Source organism: Mustela putorius, unplaced genomic scaffold (genome assembly GCF_011764305.1).
Source record: "Mustela putorius furo isolate JIRA1106 unplaced genomic scaffold, ASM1176430v1.1 tig00000127_pilon_pilon_pilon, whole genome shotgun sequence".
NCBI classification, from domain to species: domain Eukaryota; kingdom Metazoa; phylum Chordata; class Mammalia; order Carnivora; family Mustelidae; genus Mustela; species Mustela putorius.
The window spans coordinates 9,168,926-9,180,689 of NW_025421288.1; the positions used below are offsets into that span (position 1 = coordinate 9,168,926).

The following is an 11,764-nucleotide window of genomic DNA, read 5'->3' on the forward strand; positions in this document are numbered from 1 at the left end:
GGTGCCACGTGGCCAGGAACATGGGGGTGTGGGAGGGGAGAGACAGAGAGGCAGCCCAGGGACCAGCCCCTCCTCTCCTCCAGCCTTAGGCGGCGGAGGGGCCAGCAAAGCTCGATTGCGCGGTCCTGGAACTGGGGTCCCTCACCTCCCTGAGGCCACCTCTGAGCTTTGTGAGAGCCGCTGGTCTCTGGGAATCACCTCCCCGCCATCTTCACTGGTGAGCTCCCACTCACCCTTCTTCGGGGAGGATGACAGTGCCTTCTTTTTGAGGGCTATAGGCCAGGACGCAGCCCATCGCCTTGCAGCAAACCGGCGATCTGGGCACCTTTATTTCCTGAATTTCCCGGTGGAGGAAACTGAGGCTTTGCTCAGCCCCGGGCGGGGTGGGGGTGGGGGGAGCACCCCCGCCGCAACCTACAGGCCTCCAAAAAGCCACCCACCCTGTCTGAGGCCTGCCTTCCTCTCCTAAGCCAGATAAGACCCCTCACCCCTGAGATTCCCCAGGGAAGCCAGACCGAATCCCAGCTTGGGGCTTCTGCCGCACTGCTAAGGGACATGAGTTTACATTATTTGTGTGATTGTTTATTTCCTGTCTGTCTCCCTGCTGGGCTGTGGGCAGGGATTGTGTCCACTGTGTTCCCTGTGTCCTCAGTGCCTCGCATACAGTAGGCACTCAATATTTGCAAAAGGAATAAGTGCCAGAAGCGTCCCCCACCCCCCGCCCCAAAAAGTCCTCTTCCCTGGGCTCCTCTGTCCTCTGCCCGTGGGGCATCTTGCCTCCTCTCGGCAAGGTGAGACAAGGGACAAAGGTTGAACAGGGATGCTGGGAGAGAAAAGCAGGGTGACCTTGAGAGAGCTACCGGGGCCTCCCCTTGTGTCTCCCTCCTCCCAAAGGCGGGGGCAGCTCCAGCCAATCCTGAACCCGCAGCCCTGCCAGACAGACTGGGACTGTCCCGAGCTCTGGCCCTGCAAGGCTGGCCGCTGTGGTGTGGTGCCTGGGACCCCGGCCAGGCCCTCAGTAGCCACAGCCAAGGGGCTAAGCTCGGGGAAGGAGGAAGGCAGGCGGGCAGGCCCTGGGGTGGGGGAGGGAGGTTGGCCGAATCTAAGGTGAAACCTGGCTGGGCCACTGGGGGGGACCTGAGGGGAGGTGCCTCCCTGGACTGGAGGCCTGGGGCGGGGAGACAGAGTAGGGGAAGTGGACAGGATGGCCTCCTGCATGGAAGCGGTGGGGGTGAGGGGGGAGCTCCCCCCAGGACGCCCACCCCTCAATCCTGCCCAGACAGGAATCCCATTCCTCCGGCTCCCCAAGCCCCCTGGGGCCCAGGGCGCTGTCCTCCCCCTGTCTGGGTCCAGCTCAGGGTCCCCCGCACTAGCCCACACTCCCACCCAGGGCTGTGAAGAGCTGAGAGAAGGTGACAGAGGTGACGATCCGGTGCTTGGCACCGCCTCTGCGTTTTGGCCGCGAGAGGAGGGAGGTGAGGCCCTCGAAGCATCTGGAGTGGTGCTGGGGGGAGGGCAGAGCAGGAGGCAGGAGGTCAGCAAGGAGACCCCAGGCTTCCTGACACCCACGCTGAGGAAATCTGACTCCCTGGGCAAAGCAGGAACTGGGGAGGAAGGGTCAGCAAGACCTTCATTCCGAGAGCCCAGAAGAAGACACAGAAGGCGACAGGAGCTCCCTGGACCCTGCCAGCGGGTGGGGAGGATGGGGGGGTGGGGAGCGCTTCCAGACCCAGGAGCCAGCTCCGTTTCTCCGGAAGCCAGGAAGGGGGCCTCCCCTTGCCCTCACCTGGGTGACAGCTGGCGCCCTCTGGCGGTGACAGCGCAGACCGAGGGGTCCGGCCTTAGCCTGGCCACAAATGTCCTCCCAGGGAGAGTGAACCTGGCGCCCGAGGGGCCCATTCTCTTGGGCTAAGTGTATGGGATCTAGGTCTCCCCACCCCCTCGCTGGGCCATTTAGAGTTACTGAGCTTTAGATCCAATCCCCAGCAAGGATCCTTGGCCCAGGGCCACCAGAACCTCCCAGAACACAGTCAGGTGGGGCAGGAACCCTTACAGAAATGGCAGAGGAGACAAGAACAGGGAAAGTGGAGCACGTGGGGGCTCAGATGGTGAAACATCTGCCTTGGGCTCAGGTCATGATCCTGGGGTCCTGGGACCAAGTTCCACATCGGTCTGCTTCTCCCTCTCCCTCTGCCTGCGCCCCTGCTCATGCTCTCTCTCTCTCTCTCTCTCTGAATCTCTGTTTCAAATGAATAAATAAAACCTTAAAACAAACAAACAAACAAACAAGGAAACAGGGAAAGTGCAGGGGCAGTGTGGGCTACTGAGCGCAGATCTGGGGTGAGTCCTGGCTCTGTTTCTTGCTTGCTGTGTGGCCTGAGGGGAGACACTTGGCCTCTCTGAGCCTCAGTGTGTCCCTCTCTCAAAGAGAATAATAATGCTGATACCTGATTATTGGGAGGTCCCACATCATCTCGGATGGACTGTAATTTGAACCTCTATCAGTGCTGGTTTCCCTTGAAATTAAGGGTCCTCTGGAGCACCCACCAGCAGGACTGGAAATACCCTCTCTGCTCTCTGAAGGGGCCCAGGCTCTGTGGACTGCCTGAAGGCCATTGCCCCCCAGGGTTCCTGGGTCTGACCTCTAGTGCTAAAAACTCTTCCTCTGTGACCTCTGACACCTGACACCCTTCAGAACCATCCACCAACCACTTCAGATTCCCGCCTTAAGTCTGATCTCTCTAATTCATCATGCACACACAGCTGGATACGGATTTTATTTTGAAGATTTAAAATTCATTTTTATTTATTTTTTTAGAATGAGTGGGGTGGGGAATACAGGGAGAGAGAGAATCCTGAGTAGGCTCCATGCCCAGAACGGAGCCCCAACACGGGGCCTGATCTCACAACCCCAAGATCATGACCTGAGCCGAAATCAAGAGTGGGATTCTTAACCGCTCAAACCCAAATCCCCAAGGTCAAGCGTCACATGCTCTAGCAACTGAGCCAGCCAGTGCCCCCGGATTCTTTTTTTTTTTTTAAGTAATCCCTATGCCCAATCTAGAGGGCTGGAACCCACAATCCGGAGATCAAGAGTCCCATCTTCTTCCAAATGAGGCAGCCAGGCACCCCTCTGGATACAGATTCTTCAGTACTGCTTGTATCATGGCTCACTCCTGCTCAATAACCTTCCAGTTGCCTTCCAGGCACAGTTGAACTTCTCTCCCAGCCCAGCGACTCAAGGGCCTTCTAGCCTGGGGTGTTTTTGTTTTGTTTTGTTTTTAATTTATTTATTTGACAAAGATCACAAGTAGGCAGAGAAGCAGGCAGAGAGAGAGAGGAAGGGAAGCAGGCTCCCTGCCGAGCAGAAAGCCTGATGTGGGGCTCGATCATAGAACCCTGGGATCATGACCTGAGCCGAAGGCAGAGGCTTTAACCCACTGAGCCACCCAGGTGCCCCTCTAGCCTGTTTCTGATCCAGCCAAGCAGGTCTGTTCACCATCTGCTGAGCCCCACCTGGTGCCCCAGGTGCCCCATCTGCCCTGGATGCTGGCCCAGCCCACCTATTTGCATGCCCTACGCCCGGCCCCTCCCTTGGGACCGCTGGCTCCGGAGAACGAGTCGGCTCCAACCTGGCACGTGCAGGGCTCCTGACCCGGCAGCCAGCACCCTTCCTGCCCCCTCTCACACCTCCCCGACTGCCCCATCTGCTGCATGGCTCTTAGCACATGACCTCGCCTCCCACTTCCAGAAAGAATTGAGGACACTGGGAGGAGCCCCCTCCAAGGCCTGCCCGCACACCCAGAGCTTCAGCTCTTTCCCTCTCCCAGATAAAACTGCATCTTCTCTCTTCAAGACCAACTCACTCCCAGGCTCCTGGGTCTCCCCCTCCACTGACGGGCCCACAGGTAACCCCCACACACACACCAACACACCAACACACACGCACCCCTCGGTCTCATGTTCACCATCCCCCGGCTGTCCCTTTCAGCTAAGCTACTGCTGCCTTCTCCTCTCTCTCTCTCTCTCAAGCTGGGCATCTTAAAAGAGTTGTTCACACCCTTTATCCTTGTCTTCACCTCCTACTCACTCCCCAGCCCACTGCAGTGCGGATTCACCCTCTGCCACTCCGCAGAGAATTTTCTTGCCAAGGTCACCAGTGGCTGTTTTCTCTAAATGCAAAGGACTTTTGGCAGGCACGGGTCTCCCTCCTTGTCTGAGCAGGACTGGACGGAGAGGGGCCGTCCCACTCCAGATGTGAGTCCCCCCCGCCCCCCCGCCCCAGTCACCCCTCCTGCCTGCCTCCTGATGCTCACCCTTGATGCTTCAGGTCCAGCCCACATCCTTAACTCCTGGACTGTGGACTCTCCAGCCTCCACCTCTAGCCCAGACTCCCTTCCCAGGCTCTGGACCGCCATATCCAACCGACTGCCTTCTGGATATCTGCTGGCGGTTATCTCAGGGACCTTGTGCTCATCCTGTCCAAAACAGACCTCAGCCTCTTGACCAGCCATTTGCATTCCCACTTCCCCTTCCCATCCTTACCCAAAGTAGAGACAGAGGTATTGCCCTGCACACCTCTCTGCGCTTCACTTCCAAGTACATCAGTTTCCAATTTCTGTCAATCCCCTCGCCCTGGGCTGTCCCCATCCCATCACTGAGCCGGCCTCCCAGCTGGCTTCCTTGCCTCCTCTCCTGCTCCCTTCTAATCTGTCCTTTATTCAGCAGCCAAGGTGATCTTTCTCAAATCCAATCTGATCACGTCAGTCCTCCACTGCTGGTTACCCTTGGCTGAAGTTCTAGCTCCTGATCATGACCTATCTCCTTCAAAATCTGACCTCCTCGGGTGCGTGGCTGGCTCAGTTGGTGGAGCCCGCAACTCTTGATCTCAGGGTTTTAAGTACGAGTCCCACGTTGGGTATAAAGATTACTTACAAATAAAACCTTAAAAAACGGAAAGTCTGACCTGCTGACATCCGTTCCCACTTTGCCTTTTCTGAGAATCCGTATGGTGCCATTGAACCCCAATGTCAGCCTTTCCCAAGGCCCTGGACAGCATGATTGGTTGAGAAAGAAGACTAGCAACCCAATTAGCACGTTGCAAATATGGAACAAAGGCCATGGAGCTGAGCCAGGAGTGCTGGCTGCCATCTTTGATCATCAAGGAAAGCCAACACTGTGGATGTCACCATGAAGAGAGTGGTGGGGGGGGGGGGGGACTGACTTCTCAGTGGCATCGTTGAGCTGCTGGATCAACTTACCTGAAGCCACTGATCCCCTGAAGTTTTAGTCATATGAGCCAATACATTCCCTTGATCAAGCCTTGTTGATTTCAGTTTTCTGTCACTTGCAACCATAGCCTCTAAAGCAGCACATCTGTCAACACCATCCCACTGGAATTATGCTTTTTTTTTTTTTAAGATTTTATTTATTGATTTGACAGACAGAGAGATCACAAGTAGGCAGAGAGGCAGGCAGAGAGAAACGGGGAAGCAGGCTCCCTGCTGAGCAGAGAGCCTGATGCGGGCTCAATCCCAAGACCCCAAGACCCCAAGACCATGACCCGAGCTGAAGCCAGAGGCTTAACCCACTGAGCCACCCAGGTTCCCCAACAACCTGCAATTCCTTTGTGTCATTCCTTATACCTGGAACGCTGTTCTCCTTTTCCTTGTTGGCCAATTCTCCATTTGAGCAAAGGGAAGCCCTTCTGACTGCCCCAGCCCCTCTCACTCCAGAGGTTCCGGGAAATCACTTCTGCCAGATCTCCCCTGATTCACACTGCCGTGTTGGGAGCTCCTTAGGGAAGGCAAAGACTTACAAAACAGTAGGAGCAAGATCCAACTTCTTTTTTTTTTTTTTTAAGATTTTATTTATGTATTTGACAGAGAGAGGGCAGAAGCACACAAGCAGGGGGAGAGGCAGAGGCAGAGGGAGAAGCAGGCTCCCCACTGAGCAGGGATCCCAATGTGGGGCTCGATCACCGGACCTTGGGATCATGACCTGAGCCAAAGGCTGTTGCTTAACCGACTGAGCCACCCAGGCGCCCCAAGAGCCAACTTCGTATAATCATGTAACAGCCAACTTATTTGATGACCAATTATTTGTTCATAGCCACATGCCCAGATCCTAGATTAATACAAGTGCATAGTAGAAGGTCTGATAACTATTGGTTGAATAAATTGGCAAATAAACAAATGAATGTTTATAGGCATCAACCACTGTGTGCAAAATGCCTTACCTGGTTTTTCTCACATCCTCCACAGTAGCCCCTCCACAGTAGCCCCACGAGGTAGGTATTCTAGGAATCTTTTTGTTGTTGTTGTTGTTTAAGATTTTATTTATTTATTTGACAGAAAGAGAGCACAGCAAGAGGAGTTTCAGAGGGAGAGAGAGAAGCAGGCCCCCCACTAAGCAAGGACCCCCAATGTGGGGCTCCATCCCTAGACCCTGGGATCATGACCTGAGCCAAAGCAGACTCCCAACTGACTGAGCCACCCAGGTGCCCCTAGAAATCTTCATTTTATAAGTGAGGACCTGAGGCTTCTGAAGATGTCCTGCCTTAGATCACACAACTTGTGTGATCATCACAACTTGTGTGATCTAAGGCACCCTGGGATCGTGACCTGAGCCAAAGGCAGAGGCTTTAACCCACTGAGCCTCCCAGGCACCCCGAGCAAGTCCATTCTTAAACCAATCTCAGGCCAAGGATTCCAATGGCTGGATTGGACCAATTGTGTTGGTACTCTGGCTGATCTCCAAACAAAAGGAAGGGGGGGAGTGGAGTTTCTTTCCTGGCAGACATGGACTTTGGACCTGAAGTCATGGCTCCCAGGTACCCACCTTTCCTAAGATGAGAACCACAAAAGAGAGCTACAGCTCCTGATGGAAAGCAGGCTCATGGGGCCCAATGGTGAGCCTGCAGGGACAGATAACCCAGAACAGGCAGACAAGCAGTGGTTTATGAACTCTTATAGTTAGAGGTATCCAGTTATTCATTCAACATGAGTTTACTGGCCATTGTCTCCTCCTCTGCCAAGTCTGCATTAGTGGGCGGGCTACCTGGTGATGGCTGATGAGGGGACTCTGTGTCCACACTTTGCTTCAGCAGAAACAGTGCCAGGAGGGATTAGTAATGTCTGTCCTGAGTGCAAAATGGGAGGGGGTGAGGCAGAGAGAAGGAAACAGAGTGAATTAGGGGTAGAAAGACCTTGATCCTATATACAGGATCCTGGAGTGTTGTTAGAGGCTGAATTGTCCTTCCCCAAAATTCATGTGTTGAAGCCCTAATCCCTAGACCCTCAGAATGCGACCCTATTTGGAGATAGGGTCTTTATAGAGGCAACCAAATTAAACTGTGGTCATTAGGGTGAATCTTGGTTCAATATGACTGATGTCCTTGTAAGGAGGGGACATCTGGACGCAGAAAGCCATATAGGGAGAATGCCATGTGAACATGAAGACGGCCACTTCTGTGGGTCAGAATCTCAGCAGTGAAGTTGGGCAATTCTGCCTTGGGGTCTCCCGTGGGTTTGCCATCAAGATGTTGGCTAGGGCTTCAGTCATCTGAACTCTTGGCTGGTGTGGGACCAACCTCTTCCAGTGTGCTCACTCACTTGGTTAGCAAGTTGGGGTCAGCTGTTGGCGCAAAACCTCAGTTCTCCCCCATAGGGACTTCTCCATGGTGCTGCTTGTGCTTCTGGCTTCCCACCCCATCTTCCCTCTCTCCTCCTACTCCCCACCCCAGCCTCTGCCCCCAAGGGACCAATCCCAGAGCCTCAGGCAGAAGTTTGATCTCATCTTAGAGATCTTGGAAACCCCACCCATCACTTCTACAGTATTTTATTATTACAGAAGTCAGCCCAGAGTTAATGTGGAAGGGAATTGGGTAAGGTAAGGGCACAAAGGCCAGGAGGTAAGAGTCACTGGGGCCATTTTGCTAGCTGACTGCTATGTGCTGGACAAGAGCGCTGGTCCCGTAGAGGATTCTGGGGGCCAGAGTCATGAAAAGTCTGACAGAGGGAGCTTAGGAAAGATGGAGCCCAAAGAGCATATTAGTTTCCCAGGACTGTCCTAACAAAGTACCCCATACTGGGTGGCTTAGAACAATAGCAAGTCAACTTCTCACAGCTCTGGAGGCCAGAAGTCCAAAGACAAGGTGTTGAGAGGGTTGATTCCTTTTAGAGCCTCTCAGGGAGCATCTGTCCCATGAAGGCTCCTGGAAATCCTCTCGTTCCTCGGCTGCTAGCTGCATCCCTACAGTCTCTGCCTGTCTGTCCTCATAGGGCCACGTTCCCTGAGTGTGTCTCAAACCTCAATCTCTCTCTTTTCTCATACAAGATACCTGCCCTTTGGGCGCTTGGGTGGCTCAGTCGTTGAGCGTCCGCCTGTGGCTCAGGTCATGATCCTAGGGTCCTGGGACAGAGCCCCTCATTGGGCTCCCTGCTCAGTGGGGAGCCTGCTTCTCCCTCTGCCCCTCCCCCTTCTCGTGTCTCCTCTCTCTCTCTCTCTAGTAAGTAAAATCTTTAAAAAAAATATCTTCTGGGGCACTATTCAAGCCCATTATAGGAGGCACCTCTGTGGAGGAGCTGGCTGAGGCCGTGACCTACTGGCGCCATCTGCCAGGACTCAGGTATCACCTCTAGGGAGCCTGCTGCCTGTCCTTTGTGTCCCACAACACCTGTGCCCCCCACCGTCACTGCCACCATGATTCCTTCAGCTAACATTTACTGAGCACGAAAGCCATGTCAGACGCTGAGCTGGGCCCCAGGGGTACGGCAGTTAGTTAGTGTTGCCAAATTTAGTGCACAAAACTATGGGACACCCAGGGGGAGAGGAGAAAACAAAAAACACAGGACACCCGGGGAAATCTGTATCTCAGAGAGTGAGTTGAGGTTTATTCCCCGAATGGTGTTGGCAACCACGACGGTGGTGGAAGAGGGAGGCACAGCCCCCAGTTACAGGAAGCCCACGGTCTTATGGGGGAGCTGGTGGCAGCGAGGGGCCTCGGTGCTGTGAGAAGAACAGCCATGGGGAGACCCCCAAGAAAGCGGGCCCAGGCTATGTCAGTGAGAGTGAGAAAAGGGTTCTGGTGTCCAGGCTGGGACCCTAGGGGTGAGGACCAAAGAGGGTTTCTGGTGAAGGGAACACCCAGGCAAGTCTTTGCAAGGAGAGGGGGACCCCTGGGCAGGTGTGCAGGGGCCAAGCACGCAGGCACCCCCCCCACCCCCCCACCCCCCCCACCCCCCCGGCTCTGAAATCCTAACAGAGGCTGGGACCTCAGAATGCATCACTGGCCTGATCAGATGTGCATTTTAGAAACAGGGGCCTGCAGGGTATCACAAAGACCAAGGAAAGAATGGTGTTTGGAAGGAGTGAGGAATAGGTCAGATCCTCCAAGGAGGTCGAGAAAGATAAGGACAGAAGCGTGTTCACTGGCAAACTGCGGGAAGCATCTGAGGGAAAGGTTGAGGGAAGGAAGGGACCCTGAACGGAGGAGGCCGGGAGGAGGAGGCTCAGCTCCCCAGGGGGTGGGAAGGGGAGGGTGGGGGCACATTCAGATTCTTTTTGGGAAATCCTGGGACTCTGCTTGTTGATGGCACGATATAGATATAAAGTCGGCCTCACCCCACCCCAGTTGTGCTTTGGTATCGTCTCCCTGGCCTGTTCCCCAGAACAGAAGACAAGCAGCCTCCATGCCTCCTTGGTGGGTAAAGGAATGAAATACTAGTGGGGAGCAGTTCAGGGCTGGTAAGTAAGGGGAGGCAAAACAGTGTTTGGGCGAGGGGCTGTCCTGGGAGGAGCTGGAGGAAGAAGGGTCTAGGAAGCAGGAGGGAGGGGTACCGGGCCTGGGAGAGAGGAGCAGACCGTGGCCCTGTACCCAGGGATGTGAGAGGGGGCGGGGCAGGGGTGGGGGGTGGGGGAGTTGTTGCCCGGGAGTGGTTTATGAGGCAGTGTAGACATCCTGGTCTAAAGGGGCAGAGGTTTGTCAGGGAGGGGAGGCAGGAAGGGGTGGAATGGGTGGGGAGATGAACTTTTGTACCTCGGGAGGGAATTCCTTCGCCGCCTCAGGCCATGCCTGGTGCCTTCCCGCATCCCATCACATTTAATCTCCTGAAATTCTCCCAACCTGCCTGGAAGAGGAGACCGGGAGGAAAATGATTGCTGTGGGTAGTCTCACTCTAGAAATAAGACAACCGAGTCTCTGATTCTTGAAGTACTTTGCCTAAAGTCACAAACCTTCTACACAAACCTCTCTCTCTCCGAGAGAGAGAGAGATTTTAAACCCAGGCTGGTCTGACCCCAAAGAAGGCTCAGTCCTCCACCACAGGAGACCAGGGAAGCCCCAAGGAGAGAAAAGCCCACAATCAGCAGGGAAGGATACTGATGGAGGGCAGGGATAGGGCATTGGACTTTCTCAGGCCTCTCAGGGGCGCAGGTGATGTCACCTACCCAGGGGACTGCTGGGCTCACCTCCCAGGCTTTGTCAGGTGTCCAGCAAATTCCAGGAGCCTGGAGGAGGGTGGACTCAAGAGGAAGGAGAGAAGAGACAGGGCACGAGGCAGTCATGATGGCAGGGATCTGTTCCCCTAAACAAAAGTGGGTAAGGCGACCAGGGAAGTCTGGGTTAGGAGACAAGGGAAGTCGAAACAGGGTGGGGACAGCTCTGGGGTGGGGGTTGAACCTGATTCCCACCTTGCCCCTCCTCCCTCTGTAAACACCCTGGCCCACTCCTTCATGCTTCCCTGGCTCTGCAAATACTGTTCCCTCCCCTGGAATCTCCTTGCCTCCTCCTTCAAGGGCAAGTTCACAGGTCCCCTGTTCGCACCTTCTCCTCCCTCCCTTAGCTCCCTCTTCTGGTCCCCAGCGTGGCGGCAAGCAGGCCTCCCTTCCCCCCCCCTTCCTCTTTCCTTCCTTCCTTCTCACTTTCTCTCTCTCTCTTTTTAAAGATTTTATTTATTTGACAGAGACAGATCACAAGTAGACAGAGAGGCAGGCAGAGAGAGAGGTGGGGAGGAAGCAGGATCCCTGCCGAGCAGAGCGCCCCATGCAGAGGCTTAACCCACTGAGCCACCCAGGCCCTGTCTTTCTCTCTTTCATCTTTCTTTCTACTTTTATTTTTAGTAATCTCTACATCCAAGGTAGGGCTGGAACTCATGACCCCGAGATCAAGAGTCACGTGCTTTTCGGAGAGTCAGCCAGGCACTCCAGGCAAGCAGATTTTCTCACCAAGGAACAGGGTTCAAACTAAAAGATTCATTCATTCCAGTCTACCTACATTTCTTCATAGTCTCGTCCAGCTTGAACTACCATCACACGCTGGCTGCGCGAAAATGTGTGTCTCCTGTCTGGACCTGATCACTCCAAGTCTCTATGAGAATGAACAAAAGACATCTCTAGGGGCGCCTGGGTGGCTCAGTGGGTTAAGCCCCTGCCTTCGGCTCAGGTCCTGATCTTCCTGAAATCCAGCCCCATGTCGGGCTCTCTGCTCAGCACGGAGCCTGCTTCTTTTTCTGCCTCTGTCTGCCTCTCTGCCTGCTTGTGATCTCTCTCTCTCTCTCTCTCTCTCTCTCTCTGTCAAATAAATAAAGAAAGAAAATCTTAAAAAAAAAAAAAAAAAAAAGACATCTCAAGCCTGACATCTCAAACGTGACGTGGTCCAAACGCAGTTCCTGATCTTCCCCAGCCCCGCCCTCATCTTGCTCCTTCCAAATTTGCCTGTGTCTGTTGAGATCTCTCCACCCTTCCCATCGCACAAGCTAAAAAA

General features: G+C 54.4%; 1 long non-coding RNA gene across 1 annotated transcript; it reads right to left on the bottom strand.

Moving 5' to 3' along the window:
* Positions 1–8,503: 8,503 nt before the first annotated feature.
* Positions 8,504–10,902, bottom strand: LOC101671306. Its single transcript, XR_200735.2, has 3 exons — positions 10,471–10,902; positions 10,040–10,130; positions 8,504–9,105 (listed from the first exon to the last, which is right to left on the bottom strand). It is a non-coding gene; the product is annotated as an uncharacterized LOC101671306 (long non-coding RNA).
* Between the last annotated feature and the right edge of the window lie 862 nt (positions 10,903–11,764).